Source organism: Schistocerca cancellata, chromosome 1 (genome assembly GCF_023864275.1).
Source record: "Schistocerca cancellata isolate TAMUIC-IGC-003103 chromosome 1, iqSchCanc2.1, whole genome shotgun sequence".
NCBI lineage: Eukaryota > Metazoa > Arthropoda > Insecta > Orthoptera > Acrididae > Schistocerca > Schistocerca cancellata.
Genome location: NC_064626.1, coordinates 845,799,874 through 845,826,360, shown reverse-complemented (window position 1 = coordinate 845,826,360; position 26,487 = coordinate 845,799,874). Strand labels below are relative to the sequence as shown.

The 26,487-nt window shown below is 42.6% G+C and overlaps 1 protein-coding gene across 1 annotated transcript in view; it reads left to right on the top strand.

Moving 5' to 3' along the window:
* Positions 1-14,753: 14,753 nt before the first annotated feature.
* Positions 14,754-26,487, top strand: part of LOC126162453 (cytochrome P450 306a1) — a 421,350-nt gene continuing 409,616 nt past the window's right edge. Inside the window, exon 1 of the mRNA XM_049918978.1 lies at positions 14,754-14,887. The gene's annotated coding sequence lies outside the window, so the exon portion shown is untranslated. The remainder of the gene's footprint in view (positions 14,888-26,487) is intronic.

Here is a 26,487-nt window from a genome sequence, read left to right as displayed (position 1 = left end):
TTGTCAATGTGGCCCCATTATAAGTCGGCTTAATGAAGAAGATAGAATGTACATAAACAAGAGAAACACGTTTAATCAATGGTTAGGTTATTAAGTGCAAGAGCGTCCCGATAGACTTTGCCGATACACTTCCGAGAACGTGTAGTATGACTAACGTCTTATGAATCAAGTCTCAATAAAATGTTGTTATTGTTGTTGTGTTGTTGTGGTCTTCAGGCTAGAGACTGGTTTGATGCAGCTCTCCATGCTACTCTATCCTGTGCAAGCTTCTTCATCCCCCAGTACCTACTGCAACCTACATCCTTCTGAATCTGTGCAGTGTACTCATCCCTTGGTCTCCCTCTACGATTTTTACCTTCCCCCCTGGCCTCCAGTACTAAATTAGCGATCCCTTGATGCCTCAGAATATGCCCTACCAACCGATACCTTCTTCAAGATAAAGTACGTTCTAATAATGGCAACCAAGTGGATTACTACATTACCGTAGATACTGGCTTGCTCTTTGGCTGCTGTATTTTCTAATTCGTTTTCCCTGATTCCAGCAAACGCTGGTTCCCAATGGAACAGAACTTCTTTCCCTAGACGTTTTTGGCCAAGGAAGATGCTCCACAAGACTAACTCTTCCAACTGAAAAAATGGCAGAATCAGTTAACATCTGGAACAAATTACGAAGTCCTCTTCCCGAATGAAATCCTCAACCCAACGTTGGGTTAATTATTCGTAAAAACATGTACTGTAGTGAAACTTCTAAACATTAGGCATATTTATTAGTATCTTCTAACTGAATTGCTTCGCGAGATATTCAGGAGTAAATCAGCTACAGCCACTGCATCACTGCCAACAAGAAATAAAAACACTACGGATGTTGAGCTTTGGCCTTTCATTTTCTGGATGAGAGTTGCAAGGAGAGTCCGAAATTAATCACGCTGAGTTAGGATCTGAGTGATAGCAGTGTAATGTAGAGTATTAAATAGGCTACTACACACGTCAAAAAAGTTTTGCATCACCTCTGTTCCAAGAGTTCCGGAAGCTGTACAGAAAATCAGAATAGAGATCGAGATAAATATAATTTTCTCCCTTTTTATTGCTCATAAAAGCCACACATTGCATGTTGTACCACCATACAGCGAGACCTTCAGAGGTAGTGATCCAGATTGCTGTACACACCTATACCTCTAATACCCAGCAGCACGTCCTCTTGTATTTATTGCCTTTATTCGTGGTGGCATACTATCCACAAGTTCATCAAGGCACTGTTGTTCCAGATTGTCCCACTCCTCAACAGCGATTAGGTGTTGATCCCTCAGAGTGGTTGGTGGGTCACGGCGTCCATAAAAAGCCCTTTTCAATATATCCCAGACATGTTCAATAGGGTTCATGTCTGAAGAACATGCTGGCCACTCTAGTCGAACGATGTCGTTATCCTGAAGGAAGTCATTCACAAGATATGCACGATGGGGTTGCGAATTGTCATCCATGAAGACGAATGCCTCGCCAATATGGTGCCGATATTGTTGCACAATCGGTCGGAGGATGGTATTCACGTATCGTACAGCCGTTACGGCGCCTTCCATGACCACTAGCTGCGTGCGTCGGCCCCACATAATGCCACCCCAAAACAGCAAGGAACTTCCACCTTGCTGCACTTACTGAGCAGTGTGTCTAAGGTGTTCCGCCTGACAGGGTTGCCTCCAAACACGTCCCCGACGATTGTCTGGTTGATATCCGACACTAATCGGTGAAGAGAACGTGATGCCAATCCTGAGTAGTCATGTTGTTGGGCCCATCTGTACCGCGTTGCATGGTGTCGTGGTTGCAAAGATGATCATCACCATGGACGTCGGGAGTGAAGTTGCACATCATGCAGCCTATTGTGCACAGTTTGAGTCGTTACACGACGTCCTGTGGCTGCACAAAAAGCATTATTCCACATGGTGGCGTTGCTGTCAGGGTTCCTCCGAGCCATAATCTGTAAGTAGCGGTCATCCACTGCAGTAGTAGCCATTGGGCGGCCTGATCGAGGCATGTCTCGACAGTTCCTGCCTCTCTGTATCTCCTCCATGTCAGGACAACATCGCTTTGATTCACTCCGAGACGCCTGGACACTCCCCTTGTTGGGTGCCCTTCCTGGCACAAAGCAACAAAGCGGACGCGATCGAACCGCGGTATTTACCGTCTAGGCATGGTTATTTCAAGGAGCGCACATATGGATGGGTTTTGTAGCCAGATTTTCTTTGGCCATGTCTGTACAAGGAACTGGTAATGGTTGGATTACTATTGCGTTTGTTCGTAGTAGTGATGCCAAGAAGAGTTCATTGAATTCATTTCCTACGAGAGATGTCATTGCCTGGAAGACATTTAATATTATTCATCAGTCCAAGCAGTGTTCCTGGTGGAATGACAAACTGATCGCCTGTCGGCCCCCTCCGTCTGATAGACGCTGCTCAATTAAGGTTATTTACATCTTTGGGCGGGTTTAATGACATCTCTGAACAGTCAAACGGACTGTGTCTGTGATACAATATCCACAGTCAACGTCTATCTTCAGAAGTTCTAAGAACTGGGGTGTGTGTATTTTATTTTTTCCGTGTTTATATTCGTTCAGCTCGAAACGTTTTCACCTTATCCTGTGTATCAGTTAGATTTTTATTGTTATTCCCACTTGAGTAAAACTCATTTTTTAAAATCATTCTTTCACTGTTATAAAACTGTTTTGAAATTAACTTTATTGGAAAAATGATGTGCGAAGGCTTCAATAATTAGACAAGAGGTATCGTGCGGGTGTATCTAATACATACCAAGAAACCTACAACTAGGAAACTGAAACGCTATGGCGCGTTTTTAAACCTTCATTCGCACAGAAAAAATGAGGAACATAACTTCATTCTGTACGGCTGCAACGATAAGCGTTGTAGATATCTCTACTAGTCTTTCTGCAGACCGCCTAAATCGCCAATACTTAACAAAACATTGACGCCTATCTGGTTCTATATGAAAATTTGCAAGCGAATTACGTTAGATCTTCCTTATAAATACAAAGCAATGCTTAAAAATGAAACACTTCTAACTGAACATTACGAACACCGGCATACTAGCGATATAAACTCGTCCAGGTGATAGCAGAATCACTTGGCGAGGAACGACTGCTGGTCAGACACACGACAATGCACTTAGTATCAGTGATCGTGGAGTCCGTGTGCAGAATGGGGAAGGCGCGCGATCTATCTGAGTTTCACCGGGGGCAGATTGTGATGGCCCGGAGGCTCGACACGAGCGTTTCGGAAACTGCACGATTTGTCGGTTGTTCGAGGAGTGCTATAGGGAGTTTCTTCAACACGTTGCGAAACCAAGGTGAAACCACGTCAGGACGGCGTAGGGTTGGGCAGCCACCGCTCATTAGAAATGTCGGACGTCGAGGGCAGGGCAGACAGGTAAAACAGGGCAAGCGCCGAAATGTGACGGAACTAATATCAGACTTTAACGCTGGGCAGAGTACAAGTGTGTCTGAACACACAGTGCACAGAACACTGCTAACGGTGGGTCTCTGCAGCTGACGACACATGCATGTGCCAATGTTAACACCACAACAACGGCAACTACGACTGAAATGGGCACGTGACCGTTGGCATTGGATGTTGGCACAGTGGCAGATCATTGCATGGTATGATGAATCTTGATACATTCTTCATTATGTCGATGGTAGGGCGCGAATCTGTCTTCTTCCAGGGGAACAGCTCCTTGACTTCTGTACACCGCGAACAGCTGGCGGCGGCTCCATTATGCTCTGGGAAAAATTCGCATGAGCATCCATTAGTCCAGTGGCTCGTGCAGGGCACCATGACGGTCAAGGAGTATCGTACTCTGGGTGCAGACCACGTACACCCCTACATGGCTATCATGTTTCCCGACGGCAGTGGCATTTTTCATCAAGATAATGCGCCATGTCACAAGGCCAGGAGTGTGGCGGAGTGGTCCGAGGAACACAGTGGTGAGTTTCAGTTGATGTGCTGGCCTCCCAGTTCGCCGGATCTGAACCCAATTGAATACATCAGGGGTGTGACTGAACGTGGCGCCAGAGCTCAATAATTTACGAGAATTGTGTGTGTAGATGCGGTGCCAGCTTCCTTCGGCGACCTACCTGCTTCCATGCCACGACGCGTCGCCGCTGTTATCCGTGCCAAAGGTGGACATACTGGTTATTAGATAAAAAGCACTCCATCTTCAGGACCATCCGATCGCCGTGTCATCCTCAGTTGAGGATGTGAATAGGAAGGGCATGGGGTCAGCACATCGCTCGTTATGATGGTATTCTTGACCGAAGCCGCTACTATTCGCTCGAGTAGCACCTCAATTGGCATCACGAGGCTGAGTGCACCCCGAAAAATGGCAACAGCGCATGGCGGCTGTATGGTCACCAATCCAAGTGCCGGCCACGCCCAACAGCGCTTAACTTCGGTGATCTCATGGGAACTGATGTATCCACCGCGGCAAGGCCGTTGCCCTGGTTAATAGATAGGTGATCATAATGTTCTGGCTGATCAGTGAATAATGACTGGAAGGCAGTAATCGAAAAAGCCACCCAAAAAGGCAACAGAGTTACTGTTCTGTACCACTTACGCCAGTCAACTCCAGAATTGTAGAACAGTTCAAGCCTAACAACATATCGTTGCAGTCAGTATGGATTCCAAACAACGATAAGGCGAAAGTCAATTCACTCTCTTCAACATTTCATCCTAAAATATATGGATAAAGGAAATTTTAGACTTAGTAACACTAAAATTTGTACGTAGGTTCTGTATACACTGACTCTGGATAAGTATTTCATTTACTACTTTACGATCCTTTTAATGAATACAGCATTATACAGATTCAGTCGACCTCAAACAAACAATACCCTTTGGTTGATTTGTAGGTTACAGTAATGTTCCCGATAGTGTGTGCCGAAAAACTGCTTGGGTGTCTTGCACGAAAATACTGTCCATATGTCAGTGATATAAATTAACACAGATGATCGAGAATTAAAGATGGACTGTGCAAAAAGCAATGCAGAAGTATTCATAACTTGTTTATTAACTTACATAGAGCTTTCAAATTGAACATGGAATGACTCTTCCTCTACCCCATGCTGCTACTCAAGACATTATTAATTTACGTAACTCTTGAACTAAAATTCTTTGTGACACATCGAGTGTATGGCGTCGTTTCTTTTCCTTCATAGCCACTTTCACATCGTCTGAATCAATCAGTTCAAATGGTTCAAATGGCTCTGAGCACTATGGGACTTAACATCTATGGTCATCAGTCCCCTAGAACTTAGAACTACTTAAACCTAACTAACCTAAGGACAGCACACAACACCCAGCCATCACGAGGCAGAGAAAATCCCTGACCCCGCCGGGAATCGAACCCGGGAACCCGGGCGTGGGAAGCGAGAATGCTACCGCACGACCACGAGATGCGGGCAATCAATCAGTTGTTCCTGGAGACTGTCCATAATTGATCAAAGACAGGTGTATCGGAAGATATCCGATTCGAATGGGGCATCAAGAAACAAAACAGCTGGTTGATAACCAGATTTGCTACCAGAGAGGTGGTCAGTCGTCGGACTTTTTCATGGCGAAACTGAATGGCCTCATGTTACATTCGTTGTTGGTTGCACAGCTATCCCGAAAATTAAAAAATTAAGGAAACCATAATATAAAATAAGTTTCCTGGAGACCAACATCTAAAATAATAGTCTCTAAAAATTTTTGTTATATCAGTGGTTGCATGACCTTGAACTTAACTGTGGTGTATTTCTGTTGAGCGATGCTACGTTTCGGGATTTTAAAGATATGTCTGTTTCATCTCTTGTCGCCAGAGCGAAATAAACTGTCTTTACTGGTTTCTAAAGGTTCGCACACACTATGCGAGACGTTTAGCTTTGCAGCATTTCCTGTATGGCACTGTGACCGTCGTTCAGTTGTTGTCGTGACATGTCTTTCCACGCGAATCATATTCGTTCGATACCAATTCGGTTCAGCTGTCGAAGTTGATGGTCTCCCACTACTACCTACATGGTGGTTGCACACTTTGCGAGCCAACTTACGTTGTGTGGCGAAGGCTACTTATTTCCCACCTTCCCTGTTCCATTCATGAATGGCGCGTAAGCCGAATGGTGGTTCGTAAACCTCCGCATTAGCTCTGTTTCCTATGATCTTGTCGTTCTGTCCATTTTCCAAGACGTGTGTAGAAGAAAGTAATATATTACCCAACTCTTCCCATGAGGAACATCTTCTCCGCGATACACAACGCCACTCTTGAAGCTTTTGCTACAGGAGTTCGCTGAACATCTCCGTAGCGTTCTCATGCCAGCTAAAAGATACCGTGACGAATCCTGAGACTCCTCGTTGGATCTTCTCCGTATCTTCCATCAAATCAACCTGCCTGTTGTTGCTGCTGGTTCTGCTGATGATGATGAGGATGGCATGGCATTGGTGGTCGGGAGTCTCCTCCATGGGAAGTTCGGCAGCCGGGTTGCAAGATTTTTCAGTTGACACCAAACTGGGAGACATGTGTGTCGATGATGATGAAAAGATGATGACAGCATAACACCCAGTCCCTGAACGGAGAAAATCTACGACTCAGCAGGGAATCGAACCCTCGCCCTCTGCATGGCAGTCAAACGCACTGATCACTCAGCTAAGGGGAGGAGGAACCAACCCGGTAAGGATTTCATACTAATGAGCAATACCCAAAAATCGGTAAAAAAAAGGGTTTCTTAAGCCATTTCTTTCGTGGATGAATTGCATTTCCTTAAAATTCTTCCAATGAATATCAGCCTGGCAACTACTTTTCCTACAATTTGTTTTGTTGTCATTCCACTTTAAGTCACCCCGGAAGGACTGCTAGAGCCGGTCTTTGTGGCCGAGCGGTTCTAGGCGCTTCAGTCCGGAACCGCGCTGCTGCTACGGTCGCAGGTTCGAATCCTGCCTTGGACATGGGTGTGTTTGATATCCTTAGGTTAGTTAGGTTCAAGTAGTTCTAAGTCCAGGGGACTAATGACCTCAGATGTGAAGTCCCATAGCGCTTAGAGCCATTTGAACCATTTTTTGACTGCTAAATGTTTTACAGTGGTTAACTTTTTCCAATGAATTGTCCCCTGCACTATAATCGAAGAGTAGTGGATTTCTGCAGCTATTTATATACTTCACGTTTATTTATGTTCAGGATCGACTGCCAGTCCTTGCAACAACCATCGATCCTTTGCAGATCTTCCTGTTATTCACCACCGTTTTCTGATAACTGCACTGTCTGTGAACAGCCTCGTAGGGCTTCCTAGTTTATCCACTAGAATATTAATCACATATTTCATATCATAAGGGTTCCATCACCCTTCGTTTGGGTACTCTTGACATTACTTTTGCGTATGTTGAATTTGTTTCGTTAATAGCCATGTGTTGAGTTCTACCTAAAGGTAGAATTAAATCCAATTGAAAATCGGGTGCAATACTCGAGAAGCGCGTGCTGTGTTCACTAAAAGACAGTGGGGAACTATATTCAATGCCTTTCTGAAGTCAAGGAACACGGCAGCAATCAGGGCGACGTTGTCTACGTCGCTCTGGATCTCATACACGAACTGAGTGATCAGAGTTTCACCAGATCAAGACTGCCGAATCTACGAGTATATTAATTTTTGTAGAGCGGATTTTATTTTTCCAACAGCGTGATAATACGTAAGAATAAATCGTTCCAATTCCAATAGCTCTGAGCACTATGGGACTTAACATCTATGGTCATCAGTTCCCTAGAACTTAGAACTACTTAACCCTAACTAAGGACATCACACAACACCCAGTCATCACGAGGCAGAGAAAAATAAATCGTCTTCCATAATTGTACAACAGACTGACGTCAGGTATGTAGGCCTATAATTGTATGCATCTGTCCTCTGACATTCCTTGAAGACGGGAGTCGCAAGTGGATTATTCCAGTTACTCCAATAATCCACGCAATACTTCAAATGTTCTAATGTGTGTGAAGTCTTATGGGACTTAACTGCTAATGTCATCAGTCCCTAAGCTTACACACTACTTAACCTAAATTATCCTAAGGACAAACACACACACCCATGCCCGAGGGAGGACTCGAACATCCGCCGGGACCAGCCGCACACTCCATGACTGCACGCAATACTGTCAGATGTGAAGCAAGTTATTTCCTATAATCTTTGTGGAAAAGAAAAATGAAATGGTCATTTGGTATTGTTGGCTGGAAGGCCCCCGAGTTGCAAGCCTTATTTCAGTCGACGCCACATTGGAGGACTTGAGTGCCCGTGATGACGATGACAATACCCAGTCCACTGTCGGAGGAAATCCCCGACCAGGCTGGCAATCGAACCCGGGCCCGCATGGTAGGCAAACACGTTTCCACTCAGCTAAGCAGAGGACAACATTTGTGTTGAAACTTCCTGGCAGATTAAAACTGTGTACCCGACAGAGACTCGAACTCGGGACCTTTGCCTTTCGCGGGCAAGTGCTCTACCATCTGAGCTACCGAAGTACGACTTACGCCCGGTACTCACAGCTTTACTTCTGCCAGTATCTCGTCTCCTACCTTCCAAACTTTACAGAAGCTCTCCTGCGAACCTTGCAGAACTAGCACTCCTGAAAGAAAGGATATAGCGGAGACATGGCTTAGCCACAGCCTGGGGGATGTTTCCAGATGAGATTTTCACTCTGCAGCGGAGCGTGCGCTGATATGAAACTTCCTGGCAGATTAAAACTGTGTGCCCGACCGAGACTCGAACTCGGGGGTAGAGCACTTGCCCGCGAAAGGCAAAGGTCCCGAGTTCGAGTCTCGGTCGGGCACACAGTTTTGATCTGCCAGGAAGTTGCATATCAGCGCACACTCCGCTGTAGAGTGAAAATCTCATTCTGGAAACATTTGTGTTGTTTCACGGTATCTCATCTGATGCAGATGCCTTTGCACTAGTTAGCTATTCTACTTGATTTTCTATTTCTCGATCATTATCTCAGTATCTGCCATTTTAGTGTTTGTACGATGACTGAGAGGACGAGCCGTATTATGATCTGCCGCGGTGACACAGTCTCGGAAGGCCAAATTCAGTATTTCCGCATTATCTCTGTCATCTTCCGTTCCGGAACGGTATTGTCACTGAGCTACTGAATAGATGATTTCTAACCGCTTCCTGACTTTACCTAAGCCCAAACGTGTCTCTTCTTTGTAGTCAGATCGGTTGGCGAAATTTTACATTCAGATTCATTGTACGCTCTTCAGGCTGCTCTCGTTATAATAATTTTCGCTTCATTCGTCTTTTGTTTGTCAACTAGGCTGTGATTTCGCTGAAATCTGTGTTGTAGCTCTCTTTGCTTACGTAGCAACTTTCTAATACGCCTTCTGAACAACAGCGTGTTTTTTACATCCATCACAACCTTAATCGTCACATACTTGTCTAAGGCATATTGTACAATGCTTTTGATTTCTATTAATTTGTGCTCCATATCTTCGTCCTCAGAATCGAATATTTGATTCTGACTACTTGCATACTTTTCAATTTGTCACTCCAGTTAACCAAAAATATGTTCCTAATTTTTAAAATATTCTTTGTAGTATCCGTAGTCATTGATGCTACCATACCCTTGTTATCATCTTTATCTACATCTACATTTATACTCCGCAAGCCACCCAACGGTGTGTGGCGGAGGGCACTTTACGTGCCACTGTCATTACGTCCCTTTCCTGTTCCAGTCGCGTATGGTTCGCGGGAAGAACGACTGTCTGAAAGCCTCCGTGCGCGCTCTGATCATTCTTATTTTACATTCGTGATCTCCTCGGGAGGTATAAGTAGGGGGAAGCAATATATTCGATACCTCATCCAGAAACGCACCCTCTCGAAACCTGGCGAGCAAGCTACACCGCGATGCAGAGCGCCTCTCTTGCAGAGTCTGCCACTTGAGTTTGTTAAACATCTCCGTAACGCTATCACGGTTACCAAATAACCCTGTGACGAAACGCGCCGCTCTTCTTTGGATCTTCTCTATCTCCTCCGTCAACCCGATCTGGTACGGATCCCACACTGATGCGCAATACTCAAGTGTAGGTCGAACGAGTGTTTTGTCAGCCACCTCCTTTGTTGATGGACTACATTTTCTAAGGACTCTCCCAATGAATCTCAACCTGGTAGCCGCCTTACCAACAATTAATTTTATATGATCATGCCACTTCAAATCGTTCCGCACGCATGCTCCCAGATATATTACAGAAGTAACTGCTACCAGTGTTTGTTCTGCTATCATATAATCATACAATAAAGGATCCTTCTTTCTATGTATTCGCAATACATTACAGTTGTCTATGTTAAGGGTAAGTTGCCACTCCCTGCACCAAGTGCCTATCCGCTGCAGATCTTCCTGCACTGAGTCCCTCTTCGATGTTAATTGATTCGGAAAGTTCGGTGTTATTAGTTACTAGGAAGTCGAAGACAATTAATTCACTCGTTCGCTTCTTAACTATCTCCTCGAAGTATATCTGCTCGAAGTACTTTTCAGACGCTACTTTCAGAACTATCTCGCATGTTACTAAGGTGAAAAGGGACTGCCGTGCGGTGTCTTCCGACTTTCGACCTACCTTTTTTCCACGCTCCTTTCTACATTCTTCCACATTCAGTTGCTCTAGAAGATGCGTGGAGTATTTATTGTTTGACGTTTTACAATATAGACGATGAGAAGAATCCCTTCTACGTTATTCAAAACACTGTCATTATTTCCGTGGAGTGAAATGGTATTCGCCGTTTTGGTGCAAAGTCACCTGCTTTCTCCTACTGTTTTGATTGCTGGTCCACTAGTGCGAAGTTGTGGACCTGCATATTATAAACAGCTACTAATCCGTGCACAGCGGCATTTGGATCCACTTAAAACTGTAGCCTACCAACTTCTGTTTCTTAGTTGGCATTTAGTAAGAATCCAACAACTGATCCTGCACAAAGTTTTCTGGTAGTTAATTCTGCGTATAAATGCATGTACATACATTTTCTCATACTCCTTAGGTGTAAATTATTATTTTTTCTATAGTTACTGAGCTAGGTGATGGAGTAGGTAATACAATGAATTCGCATTATGTAGCAGAAAGGTTCAATTTAGCTTCCAAACATGAAGATTTAGGTTTCCCTTTATTTCGCTGAATAACTAAAGGCGAAAGGCATGACAGTTCTTTGTTCGCCACCCTTGCGCTGTCCAAATTTGTCTCTGTCTCTAACAGCCTCGTCGGTGATGTGATACTGCATCATAAACTTCTTTTTTCAGATCGTTAATCGTCCAATCCCACATTTTCTACTGTTTGTCTATGTTTTCGTCTCTGCTTGCAGTTTTGGGACGTGTGCATACTTCGCATGGATCATTTTTGTTGAAATATAGTCAGGTTTCAATCAGTAGCTCATTTCTTAAGAGGTGAAAACTAATGAGCAAACTAATTACAGAGGTTCACCAATTGTTTGTGAATTTCTGTCATCAATTGTCCAAAACCAAAAAGTTTTTGATGGACAGTATTACTGTCACAGGGTGCGTTTCCCTCAAATGGATACACTGTAGAGTCATGACTTGCTGTCGTCAGCTGTCCTCCAGTATCGTGCAATGTCAAACCAGGATCCATGGCAACCGTGACCAAGTGAACCATAGGTGGGCGGCTACAGAATTGCTTGATCAGTGGCGCCGTGCGGCCTGGGTTGACAATGCACGTCACTGCAGAACAACTGACGACTTACTGAATTTCGATTCGATGTAAATGTATCAGGTACGTTTGAAAAGGAAGCTACCAACATTGAAATCGATCACGTTACAACAGCAAGAAAAATGAAAATCAAAACTGCAGTCTGAGGGTAATTCGCCGTTACTCTCAATTTGTCATACGAATGTGTTCTGCGGGTCTGTCAGCGATGGAAAGTTTCAACACAGTAAACAAGTACTTTATTAGTAAAGTCAAAAGAAAAAAAATCAAAAAGCCAAGATCGCTAGTAAAGTAGTGAGACCACGAAACTGGTTATCGAAATAAATGCTTTACTAGCGATCTTGACCTTTTGAAGTATTTTCTTTTGAGTTTATTACACTGCAGATCGTCCTCATTGCGGCACAATTACAGGAATGTACTTAATTAGTCGCACAAAGAAACTAGATGCACACTAGAAGCAGGTTAGATGACGCCCCTAGCAGACGCCATCCGCGAGTGTAAACTAGTATTCCGCGTAAGGGACCAGTGAAAAGAACTGCTAAATCAAGCTATTGTCAAACAAGCGGGAACCGGCCGAAGAAGAAACAGGGAGAAGAGACATTATAACAGATAAGAAAACACTTCGAAAAAGGCTTTGTCAGGGAAATTGCTTTGTTCGTTTAGCAACTGAAGTGGGCAATTTTTTTTTTAATTAGTAAAGATTTCAAGTTTTTCAAGTGACTCCAAATAGCATCCTCTAGGAAAATAATGACAGATATTAAAATGCTGATCAATGCGGTGGTGGTGGTTAGTGTTTAACGTCCCGTCGACAACGAGGTCATTAGAGACGGAGCGCAAGTTCGGGTTAGGGAAGGATTGGGAAGGAAATCGGCCGTGCCCTTTCAAAGGAACCATCCCGGCATTTGCCTGAAAAGATTTAGGGAAATCACGGAAAACCTAAATCAGGATAGCCGGAGACGGGATTGAACCGTCGTCCTCCCGAATACGAGTCCAGTGTGCTAACCACTGCGCCACCTCGCTCGGTTGCTGATCAATGCATCCTACTTTATGTTCGCAGTGTTTTAAGTGAGAGCACCTTTCCGGGTCTCTTCAGTTATCGAGATGCCATACAGCGTATTCGAAAACTTGTGGTTGTACATAGAAGGTAATCTGTTTTGTAATTCAGTTTCATAGTATTTTACTATCACCTTTTCTAGTGTTTCGTGCCTCAGTCTGTAAAAACAGAACCCTTAAGGGACCGCTTTGTTGTGCGTCCGAGTTGTCTGTCTGCCTGTCTGTTCGACTGTTAAGAATCCTTTCCCTCAGGAACAAATAGAAGAATCACGTTCAAAATCGTTACATATTAAAATCTATGGTGTCTTGTTGACGTACAAATTTTAAGCTTCTAAGTCAAATCAATCAAAAGATACGGCCATTTACGTGACATATTTTGATACTCGAAACTCACCCATCAAAAACGATAGAGTACTTGCCGTTGACCTAGAATCATGAAATTCGGCAAGAAGCAAGGTTTCGCTGTACAAGTAAAGTACAAAATCTGAAACGTGTAAAACTGTAATAATGTCACGTCAAAGCTATCTTTTAGCCAATTGAACGTACACTGCATTAATCATCCGTCAAAAGCATAATAGACGAACATTAATACATGCAAATACAAAATATTAGCAGTAGTCATGTTTTAGTAAGTAAATACAAAATGTTTTATTCTATTTCTGCATATATAAACCGAACTTCTTAGCTCTCACTTCTTTTTGTAAGTCCAGGCTAGTCTGAGGAATTACTGTAGAGACTTTGTTACGGTTTTGAAATTCCCAGGACCAATATCTTGCCAGTATCGATACCGATAATAGACAAAAATCGTTGAGATAACTAAGAGTGTACCGATCCCTCAGTGAGCGAATCCTACACGCACTTGGCGAATTTTTTTAGCAGATATTCTGACTACTGGTAAAAAATCGACAGCAGTAATATTGACAAACTGCCTATTGGCTTCTGTCTCGGGTTCTTCGGCCGACGTTCATCTAATGATTTTTCTGACGTTTCGCCAGCACGAGTGACTGGCATTATCAAAGCTTCACCCTCCATTGCCGGTGGTGAACTGGAGCCGAGCTCGCGGCCGCAGACTATATATACCTGGCGCGCCAACGTCCGAGGGCTTCTCCGCGGTCATTTCCGGTGCAGTTTTCCTCGTGCTACCTGCGACGATCGTTCGCTGCAGTACGGGAAGCCAGGATCCGTTTAACTTAAGGCTTTCCTCTTTCTTGTTGAAACTGTTCGCGTGTTTTTGTATTTCTACAGCTTCTCTGAACAAGCGCGTGTGATACAGCCAGAACTTCCGTGACGGCGAATTTTATTACGTGGTCGGTCTCATTCAGTGCGTGCTCTGCCACGGCTGGTTTCTCCACCTGCCCCAACCTGCAATGTCGCTTATGCTCTTTGATCCTGGTGTTAATTAATCGTCCAGTCATTTCGACGTAAACTTTTCCGCATGTGCATGTTATACGGTATATTCCCGACATTGCAAGTGGGTCTCTTTTCTCCTTCGTCGATCTAAGACACTCTTCGATCTTCCTTGTCGGTTTGAAAATCGTCTTTACGCCATGTTTGCGCAATATACGGCCGATTCTGTCCGTCACTCTGGGAATGTATGGCAGAAAGGCCGTACCCGACATTTCTTTTTCTGGTTCCTTACTTCGCCGAGTGTTTGGCTCTGTTACACTTCTAATATAATTTGTGGAGTATTGCTCCTCAGAACAGTTTCCATGTGTTGCATTTCTCGTTTGAGGTGTTGCGGCAGTAATATTGTCACTTGAGTAACCTGACGATGAAGCAATCAATTAAAATTTTTTAAAAAAGAAAGAAAAGTACGTTTCATTCCCCTAAGGCAGTACCCAATTTCACTATTATCAGCATCATCTCTGTGTGACATTTCCTCGCACCAGCGCGGCGAGGCTGCGCGCAGCGTGCTCTCAAACATGGCGCGTCTGCCATCCGCCGACGCTCTTTTGTCTGCAGCGCGCCCGGCAGCCGCCACGTTGGTTTGAGCGCGCGAACGCAGACCAGTGGCCGCCGCAGGCATCTCCCGGCTGGACGTTGTCAACACATAACCTCAACATCCGGCGTCACCGGCCGGTCACACCAACGCACTTCATATTAATCGCGGGTGAGTAACATTTAGTAAATCCTTAATCTCTCCAACACAAAATGCTTTTTAATGGTAAATTTTCTTTTATAACTTTGCTGAGTGTTTCGGAGTATTACACCTCCACTTCAGGTGGACGTCTTTATCATTAGAACATCATGAATTTAGTTTTCGCATACGGTTTTATCTGCAGTTTCTAGGACTGTCTGTAAATGACCTGGAAAGACAAAACCTTTATAGCACGTGAACTGTTAAATACTTTGCGCTTAGAAGTGTTTTGTGTGTTTCAGTTTATATCCGTGGCAATCCTTATTCCACTTCAACTAAAATGATCGTAGCCCATTCACTCTACGTAATCTGTTGCATGTGTACTTGACTAGAGAAAACATTTAATTTCGTTTTAGAAATAATGCAGCTGAAGTTCTGTAGTTTGGTGGCCCGAGTGAAAAATTTGACTGGTGATAAGGTGGCTCACGGTTCTGACGAAAGCGGTCAACCTCTGGAAAATAGTCAAATACTACAATTTGAAGAACTCATGCGAAGGAGTCCAACTGTCCACCATTCCGAATGATATGTGTAGTTTACAACGAGCCAAAATAAATTGAAGAATCTCATCAACATGACTTAATGTTCACTATCATGGATTTTACTTCCTACATTTTGATTTCTTATTGTTTAACATACATTCACAATACGTTGCTCACTTCATACACATCGATCGCTTTCAATTTCAAATCTGAAAACTTGCCTGTTCTCTAATTCGACCATTCTTTTTAAAGCTGAAAATTTAATCCTGAACAACATGACTTCAGTCTCCTATAACATATAGTATTTCAGCAGCTTTGTTTGTATAATGTTAACTTTCAGGCTATCTGGGGTTATGGTAAAGCTGTTTGCTGCGTTCTGCTTTTGTTATATCTTCCGCGGAGAGCTCGGGCGCATTCATTATCCGCCAGTGGACGGTTCCTCGCAAGCTGGCTGTCCCTGGGTCTGAAATTATCTTCCATATGGAGGCAGTCTGCCGAAGCAGGGTCCCCACTTAGTCTACACGCATGACCTGCATGCATACTGTGACGCCAGATGGCTGTAATCTATGTGAAAAGAAACAATTTTCTCACCTACGAAGGCGACTGGAGACTAATACAAAATGCCTCGTAATGTTTTTCTATTTCATATATACTTAGTGACATGGCTTACTTTAAGTAGGAGTACATAACCAAAATGCCATTCGCACGCAGTATGGATATTCAGTCGAAATATACAGGTTGCTTACACCAAAACAAGAAAAAAAGTCTATAAACGTCGGCCTAAAAAGCTTACCTTAACAGCTCTGAACACTTGTTCTTCTACCGCAAGGTCTCTGTCTTCCATATTTTGGGAGGAGCTGGTATAGATCAAACCAAGAAAAAAAGTCCAGTAAACATGGGGTGTAAAATGCATATTGTAAGAGCTGTAAGAGCAATTGTTCATTTTCGCAACTGTGAAACACGTCTCCTTTACTGAATAAGTGCCCATAGATCTTAAGGTATGCATTTTATAGTCCATGTTTACTAAAAATTTTCCTTGTCTTGGTCCGTACTACCTTCTCCCAAAATGTGGAAAGCAAAGAACTTGAAGCAAAAGACATGTATTTCATAGCATCGAAAATGAACGAGTACTCACAGCTCTTAAGGTATGCATTCTAGAGCCCATATTCACTACAATTATTATTATTATTGTTTGTTTTTGGTGTAAGCAACCTGTCCCTGAAGCTTCTCGGTGTTTCTTTGGGACACCATGTACACAAAGACTTAATGTTTGCTGCGTCATATCAGAGGAATGACAGTTCGCCGACTTCCGTAATATTTTCTGCTGTTCGTAACAGGATATACTCAAAATGGGATATTTCAGTCTGGAAGAGGCCCGCCTACTGACTTTTCTTACAACGAAGGAGTATGTGAAACCAGTATTACATCATACATCTATTCGCGTCACAAGGAAATTTATCCGTTTAAATGCTCGTTACCCGTTAATACTTGTGCATCCAATACATCAGGCGATTTAGAAAATGCGAGAATCATGAATATGGGAACACTTCAGATGCGAGAACAAGTGTCGAGATCGTCATATGGCAGAGGTCCCTAGGAGTCCACGAGTGGTAGACGAGTCGGCGTAGTCTGGCTGCTAGATCACAGCAGCTGTTTCGTCTGAGCGTCAGGCGAGCCCTTGAAGCCTGAACTTCAGGTTTCCGAGGCAAAAGCAGTGCCGGGAGCTGCTCGGCCAGTCACTTCTCCACAATCTGTGAACCTAATGCTGGCTGCTTTGTCATTCAGATTACGGCGAGGTCACCACCGTTGACCTCTGAGGAGACTTTGGGTGACGCATTACATCGAGAGCATACTCATCTTTAGCTTTCGAACCATGTAAGTGGTCCCGACTGTACACTGACACGCCTTTTGATTATACCGTTCTTTCTGTTAAATTTAAGGCTTAACGAGCAACGTAAATTCTACGCAGGATAGCAGTTCCGTAACACATTACTATGCATATCATACGGCAGCTTGGAAATGCTCCGTTGGAGAATGCACTGTCAACACAATCTGCGTCCTTTGTTCAGCGCACTGCATCACGCAGTTACTTGGAAGCGAAGCGGCCTCTTGTTCTCCGCTCCTAGAAGCTGACGCTGTCAAACCTGCAGTTCAAAGGAACACAGCTGCTGATAATGTCTTGGGTCGGCTGCTGACTAGTAGCGTGTCGGTGGAACGTCACAGCATGTCCTAATCAGTTTATGATGTGTAATAAATAGCCGAATGAACGGACGAATTGTTGCAGCTATTTTCGTGCCACCGTGAGTACACTTGTATTTACGCGACAAATTCGGATGAAAGATAGATCTCGCACAGTCGGTCGCTATTGGCGATGTGGCGGATGGAGTACATCTACATCTACATTTATTCTCCACAAGCCACCCAACGGTGTGTGGCGGAGGGCACTTTACGTGCCACTGTCATTACCTCCCTTTCCTGTTCCAGTCGCTTATGGTTCGCGGGAAGAACGACTGCCGGAAAGCCTCCGTGCGCGCTCGAATCTCTCTAATTTTACATTCGTGATCTCCTCGGGAGGTATAAGTAGGAGGAAGCAACATATTCGATACCTCATCCAGAAACGTACCCTCTCGAAACCTGGACAGCAAGCTACACCGCGATGCAGAGCGCCTCTCTTGCAGAGTCTGCCACTTGAGTTTGCTAAACATCTCCGTAACGCTTACCAAATAACCCTGTGACGAAACGCGCCGCTCTTCTTTGGATTTCTCTATGTCCTCTGTCAACCCGACCTGGTACGGATCCCACGCTGATGAGCAATACTCAAGTATAGGTCGGACGAGTGTTTTGTAAGCCACCTCCTTTATGGACTACATTTTCTAAGGACTCTCCCAATGAATCTCAACCTGGCACCCTCCTTACCAACAATTAATTTTATATGATCATGTAACGTTGTTGGTTTAATTTGTGGTGTAAGCGGTACTGATAGACAATAAAAGCGGTTTAAAAGCTGTGAGCTGTCTGGGGAAGTTAACCTTGCATTACTGAGCAACTCTTTCCAGGTATCCAGTCTAGCTTACCGAATTCCCAACCAGACTAGCATTAATTATAATCTTTTAGTAGTCATACGACAACCGGTGATTATATATATATATATATATATATATATATATATATATATATATATATATATATATATATATAAAAAACAGAATTTAAATAAAAAGAAATAAATCAGTTTATATTTGGAAATTTATTTTAACATTGATCATTGAAATCTCAGCATATTAAACTTGAGTCGTAACTAAGCTGGTGCCTTATTTAGGATTGTGAAAATGTGAGATTGTAATCTTACGGAACACGTCAAATATGGAGCCAAGATTGGGAGACTGCATACAACACTGCATTCATAAAATAACACATGAAGAACGTTGAAACATATGCAAGAGGAAAGTAACCACAACCAACCGATTCAATTTTCACCCAAAGAAGTTACGTTCGTAGCACAATCCTATCCGTCATGTAATTACCACACACTGGTATACTAAATACATACTAACACTCTGTGAAATCTTCCCGAAAGGAATAGCTGAGGGCTACTTTGATGATTACACCACATGCTTCACGTGTTCAAATTGTTTTACACAAAGAGTGTAATTCCACAATAATTTCGATAATTAAAATAAATTAGATGGAAAAGCAATTTACAAAAGAAAAACCTCGAACTGGTTACTATCGTCTTACTATTAACCTGATGGGTCAAACAATTGTATAAGCACGTGGTACTAGTCCCACAAAGTACACCCCACGTGGGTTGAACATAAAGAAAAGTTGCTATATTGAAAAATATTGTCAAGACGAGACGTTATAATCTCACGCACATTCGCATTTAAGATTGGTGATCTTAGAGTTACTGATCAACACGTGGTTCCACTTTATTCACAAAGTAGTGACAAAGCAACTACTGGAAGATGTTCTGAACTTCACACTCGAAATACACTGCGTTGCAATTTAAGATAACATTAGATATTTTATAGCTAAACCTGAAATAAAGGTGATTAAATTTTCAGTTAGGCTGAACTTAAGAAATCCATTGTCCTACGGACTTAGCAGAGACGCGCTTAGCCGGAGATCTTACCACTTCAGACGCTCGCCACGGACAGACTGACCTGGTCCCTTTCTGAGGGTGGCTCACAAATACAAATAGAAGTGGCCAGAGGGGCAGCTTCCTATACCAACATGACAAGGGATGGACAGGACCATACTAAGGATAGAAACCTCTTTGCTTTTAGAAAGCGTAGCTACCTGTTCCGACGTTGGTCCTACTGTTCTCTAGCAGACAGGCTTGTCTGCTACCCTCAAGTATGCAACTAGAAATACATTTGCTCATTCATCCTCTCACACAGAAGGGAAGGGGGATGACAGTATCTTATCATACACAGTATATAAAAGAAAGCGGATGTAGGTTCCGTATGAGACTGTGTGACATGAATTACATATAAACTGTGTTTTAAAGTGTAGTAGTGTGACAGATCGTTCTTGTTTATGTGTAAAAGTAACACGTTCCACTACTCAGTCTCCTCGCAGATAGAAACGCCACAGTAAATTTAGAAGAGGAATTTATGCCGTAAATGACAACAGATTTAAGAAATTAACATGAAAGGAATCCAACACAGTCCTTTCATAACCCCAACGCTCTGGGAAAAGACTGTGCAGGGAATTTTCTGGCCATGCTAGGACATTCCCAAGCAGGCTTCTCATACCCAACTTAAACGAAAAATGTAAAGAAAAGGCAAAAGGTCACCAGCTACTTGCACACAATAATTTCAACACATCTTTAGAATCTACCAATTTCAAAGAGAAAAAAAAATCTGTGACACCTATTTAAAAGATAGTGTAGACCTAATTCGGTCAGCAAGTAAAAACAATGGTTCCTGTGTCATTAATATGAAAACAATTTCTGGTTGTTACCCTTATGGAGTTCACCAGTATTTGCTCATTGCAAGAGCCAACTGATCACAGGAAAATTTATGACTGTTTATTAACAAGTAAAATTTATGAAAATAGCAAAGGTGCCACAGCAATTAAAAAAAACATGAAAATAACGTCAGTATTATAAAGCAGAACATTACAATGCACAATCCGCAAAAGCAAAAAAAGATAAGAGAAAAAACATGTTTTACAAAGTGGTTATGGCAAAAAAATTCTATATCTTATAAAACTAATAATTTGTAGAATTAAAATAACTTTGTGGCACTAATTTAATCACTCTACTATTTTTCAGTTATTTAGCAAACAATGAGCACTGTGTTATTATACTGAAACTACAATAATTATGTGATTGTTACCCTTATGGGTTTTCACTATAAATATGCCACATGCAAAGGCTAATCGATCACAGTCCAATGAGAATGAATAGCTGTCTGACTGATAAACGAAGCAATGCCACAGGAATGAATTTACGAAACAAAATACCACAAATCTAATACATCACACAAGAACAAACATTGATCAATAAAACAGCTCTGAAAGTACAATAGTCAACATCTTAAAAAAAAAACACCAATAAATAAAACACCTGCAAAATACAAGAGTCAAAGTCTAAAAAAAAACATTAAATAGAACACCTGCAAAATACAAGAGTCAGTCTAATAAACACCAATAAATTGAACCCCTGCAAAACACAAGAGTCAAAGTTTCTCTGACAGAAACACACGTATATGCATTGAACTAAGAACCGTATAATCACTGTTCACTGACACACTCATTAGTTCCACTGTTCCGTGGCACAATATAATGGGGGGGGGGGGGGGGGGGGTTCGTCGCCACAGCTGTCAGTAGGGATTTTTGTCCATCTGTTGCGTGCAATCCCGCCGTCTCTGCCCTCTCATGAAGTTTCTCTTGGTGGCCCGTGTCATGTACATCTCGATTTGGTTCCATGTTTGTGTTGTCAAATTCGTGCGGTATCCTCGTTTGACACGCCAGGTTGATATTCCTGGGCAAGGATGACACTTAATGGCTCTTCTTTGTGCCACCCTTAGCTACCAGAGAACATCGAACTATGATTTACTGTCGCTTGACAGTGGGCATCCGCCAGGAAATGTTGATAGGCGTCGTTGTAGTCTGCCAGTTTCTCTGGACAGTATGTGTCAAAAGGCTCCACACCCCTTGTGTTGTTACATTCTTGAGTTATCCTCAATTGGCTCGCCGGTTTGATATTCCCGGGCAAGGATGACACTTAATGGCTCTTCTTTGTGCCACCCTTAGCGACCAGAGAACATCGAACCATGATTTACTGTCGCTTGACAGTAGGCATCCATCAGGAAATGTCGATAGGCGTCGTTGACGTCTGCAAGTTTCTCTGGACAGTACCTGCCAAAAGGCTCCACGCCCCTTTATCCCCTGTCTTTTGTCGTTTCACCGCGGCCGTCTCGTCACGGTCGCGTGCGTGTGGTGCGTTGCCAGCAGATGAATTTCCTTGCGGTGGACCGCTCGGACATCTCAGGTCATCGCCTCCAGGAAGGGTCGCATTCTTGCGGCCGGCCATTAGCTCTGGCTGCAAGGGAAAGTGTTTGCCGCGTACCCTTCTTTTGTGGTCGACCGCGCTCCCGAAGTGGCCCGGTTGACAGTGTGTCCTGCTGGGAAACCCGCCTGTTTACAACCAGTCCTCCTCCTCACTGCTCCCGCTGCCTCGTAATAGTTTAGCCGGTTCGCTTTCACGTTCTCAACTGCATTCACAGAAATTGTTCATCATAGTTTTGTGATTACAAAATGTCATACATAATACCACTTAGTATTGTCTTTCACAAATTTTAAGAACAAAAGTGAGATTTAATTTTTTTTTAAATAAAAAAGTTAGATGAATCGTCAATATAAAAATAAAAGTTAAATGACTTGACAATATAAAAAATAAAAGTGAAATGACTTGTCAGTACAAAAATAAAAATTAAATGAACTGACAATATAATACCTAAATCCACATCACTAATGTGGTTCACTTGCCTTTTAATAAATCAAATGCTACTAATTAATTCACTAAAATGAATAGGATTATGCCTTGTGCAAGTATAGGTCAGGACAGCATAGGGTTCACATGTTATTTACACACACACACACACACACATGCACACCTGTTGTCTATACTACAAACTAACTACCCATAAACATGTATTACTCTAAATTCTACTTCAATCCATTACTAGTTAAGCCAACAAGCTACTTCAATGCTACTCCAACACAATGTTTATACCACTACAACATTGTTCTAATTCGTCCTCTTCCTGACGCTCACGGCATATGTCTTGTCACATGATAAATATGGAGAAACTTTCCTTAAACATACATAGTAAAAAGAACAATGGTTATTTACACACAAAAACATTTATACCAGTTGACACACCTGATAAGAGACTCCTAATTATACATCTATCATACTCGTATATCCACACATAAAACAGTAAGAAAATTTCATCTAAAATTACGTTATCACAAGAATTAATCACACAGATGACTCTGAGAACGGTAAAAATATCTGCATCATACAGGTTATACTAGATTTTCTTACCCTTTTGCTGCGATTTCGTTCCTTCTTTTAGTTACCTTTCGCTTCCAAATCAGTTATTTAGCCTGTGGTGGTCATTCTGGATTCATTTCTCATGAATGGCAAAATTGTGGTTACCTCTATTCTGTAAAACAGTTTCATCTTAACATATTGAACTTACAACTGACACAAAAGATCGGAATCCTCCTGTAGTTTAAATGACAAATGTTTTGCTTCATCCTTATTACCTTAAACCAAGCTTTCCCACGGTCCCATAATCAAAATTATTTAATCTTCCTCTACCTTCAAGAGGGAAATTTCCTCAGTACAAATCATATAGGCTGCAGTGCATCCCGCACCAGCGAAACCAGTAAGCTGTAATGCTCACAGCATCAGCAAAACACATAAACGTCGCTTTTCTAGGACAAGTATTAGCGCAGAATAATTTTTCAGGCTTTGGCTCAACATCAATCAAGACTACAGAAAGGATCCATATTTCTGTTCCATTCTCCATTTGCTGAAAAACTGCTCGTATTTGACTGCCATAATACTATTTCAGGGCCACGTAAATTACACAAATCACAACTCTTCTTTCACCTTGAAGGGAATCAATCTGCTTACGAAATCCATTGTCCTACGGACTTAGCAGAGACGTGCTTAGCCGGAGATCTTACCACTTCAGACGCTCGCCACGGACAGACTGACCTGGTCCCTTCCTGAGGGTGACTCACAAATACAAACGGAAGTGGCCAGAGGGGCAGCTTCCTATACCAACATAACAAGGGACGGACAGGACCATACTAAGGATAGAAACCTCTTTGCTTTTAGAAAGCGTAGCTACCTGTTCCGACGTTGGTCCTACTGTTCTCTAGCAGACAGGCTTGTCTGCTACCCTCAAGCATGAACTAGAAATACATTTGCTCATTCATCCTCTCACACAGAAGGGAAGGGGATGACAGTATCTTAACATATACAGTATATAAAAGAAAGCGGATGTAGGTTCCGTATGAGACTGTGTGACATGAATTACGTATAAACTGTGTTTTAAAGTGTAGTAGTGTGACAGATCGTTCTTGTTTATGTGTAAAAGTAACACGTTCCACTACTCAGTCTCCTCGCAGATAGTCAGAAACGCCACAGTAAATTTAGAAGAGGAATTTATGCCGTAAATGACAACAGATTTAAGAAATTAACATGAAAGGAATCCAACAGAGACCTTTCAATCATTCCACTTCAAATCGTTCCGTACGCATACTACCAGATATTTTACAGCAGTAACTCTACCAGTGTTTGTTCTACCATCATATAATCATACAACAAAGGATCCTTCTTTCTATGTATTAGCAATACATTACATTTGTCTACGTTAAGTCGAAAAAAATCAAAGGATATCTACTGATATTTATGATTTTTGGTCGTAACCAAGTGATAGAGTTGCGATAGTTGAAAGAATATCCGCAACGGTGAGCAACTTAAGGTCCACCACTGGTCCTGACTGTATGCCAGCGGGAAGCTCTCAAAGAAAGTGGTGAGCAACTCACGACACATACATGAACTCGTTGTCAAAATCTGGAACGAAGAAGAAATGCTTCTTGATATCGGAAATACTCTGGTGGTTCCCATATTTCAGAAGGGAGATGACTACGCGGAATGCAGTTACTGTCTAGTTTAGAAATTTCTCGCAATTCGCGCTATGCCCTTACTGTAAAAATTACTACTAGTGTCATCGCGGCTTCAGACCTTCTAGAGGAAGCACAGATACAGTTTTTCATATAAACATATTGCCATCCTGAAATTGGCCCACCCAGATATGACAGCTTCTACCATCGACACCGACTTTGCTTGTGACTTAAAAATGGCTCTGAGCAGTATGGGACTTAACATCTGAGGTCATCAGTCCCCTAGACTTAGAACTACTTCAACCCAGCTAACCTAAGGACATCACACACATCCATGCCCATACCCGCGGTTCCAGACTGAAGCGCCTGAAACCGCTCGGCCACTCCGGCCGGCGATGGATTTGAGTCGATAGTTACGATGGATAGGGCATGCAGTCCGCATGCCCGATAACCGCATTCCAAAACAAGTGTTTTACTCTGGATTAACAGTTGGCAAACAATGTGTGGGAGATCAGAAGAAACAATTTAAGGACATAGTAATGCCTAAAATGAAGATATGTCACATTAGCGTTAACAGCTGTGAGACATCAGCCTTTGACCATCCTAGAATCGCGGGGCTCTTCTTATTGAAGAAGACACTTCATGAAACGATGAAACAAAAAACCTGAGACTGAGGTACCAAGAAATAAATGTTGTCTTCATCAGAGTACGTACTCTTCATCAGAGTAGATGGTGAAAAAATTACGAAACAGACAAAAAATTGATGGCTGAAATGTATCGATATTATTCATTGTCACCAGGATGCACTTGTTCGCGGTCGAACAACCGAGCGAAGAGGCGCAGTAGCAAGAACCTGGAATCACATTCGGTCGAACGCCAGTTCAAATACAAGTCAGCCCAACCAGATGTAAGTTTTCCGTGGTTTTCCTGAAACAATCAAGGGAACTGTCGGTCTTTAATGTCATCTCGTCGACAGGTCCTTCAAGCCTTCGGATCAACATCGAGCACACACACACACACAAAATACTCTATGTGTAATGAGTGTCTAGCTGTGACTAATCTTAAGCTTCGTTATTGTTTAAGAAACACTCGGGCCACTCTCAAACACGAGCTAATTTTTACATCTGCGTTACTGACAAATTATCCACAGTCCGAGGCTCCTTTATAACTGCTGCGACGCAATGAACATCATGAATATCGACGGTCAGTGTACTTCGATTCACTTTGCTGCTGGTGTCTGAATAAAAAAAAAAAGTTACATGCAGTGAAAAAGAAAATTTATTGGCCTCCCTCTGCTATTTTTCAGCGTTGTCATCTCTTACGTAAATCTGTTTTATCCAACATTTTTCCTGTGCGTATATTCCATCTCTCCAGAATAATTCTGGAAGGTCTACAGGATGCCTCTCTAAGGAAGTCCCAGCTTTACTACATTTAGTCATTTTTTCTTGTAACGAAAGGAGACAGAATGTGCCAAAGCTAGTACAGGGGGTTGCTGTTCTAACATTTCACACTTCAGAGCTGTAGTTCCCGACGACCAGAAGCCTTCTGTAGGTACGAGATTTCTGTAATGAAACAGCAATGTTTGCAGTCCAGATCTCGTCTCGCGTATATTTCATCAAGTTGGGTTGAAAGACATACATAGTATTTGTCAGTTACTATTTTGCTCATTGCAAAGTAATCGTTTAGAGGAAAGTACTTTTATTTCAGTTACGTTCCTGTGCTCTGCACTATGTAATCGGTGCATAATATCACTTGCATCCTTCTTAAAAATGGTCCAAATATTATTGACAAGTTTGTTTTCACTTTTGCGTTTGTTAATTATTCATTAAATCAGAAATTGTTTCATGGAAAAGTACTATACCCTTTTTTTTTTACTATGCCTTTGGAGACAGTCAGGAGTATTTCGCACACCTGTATAACTGGTCGTGCAATACCACATTG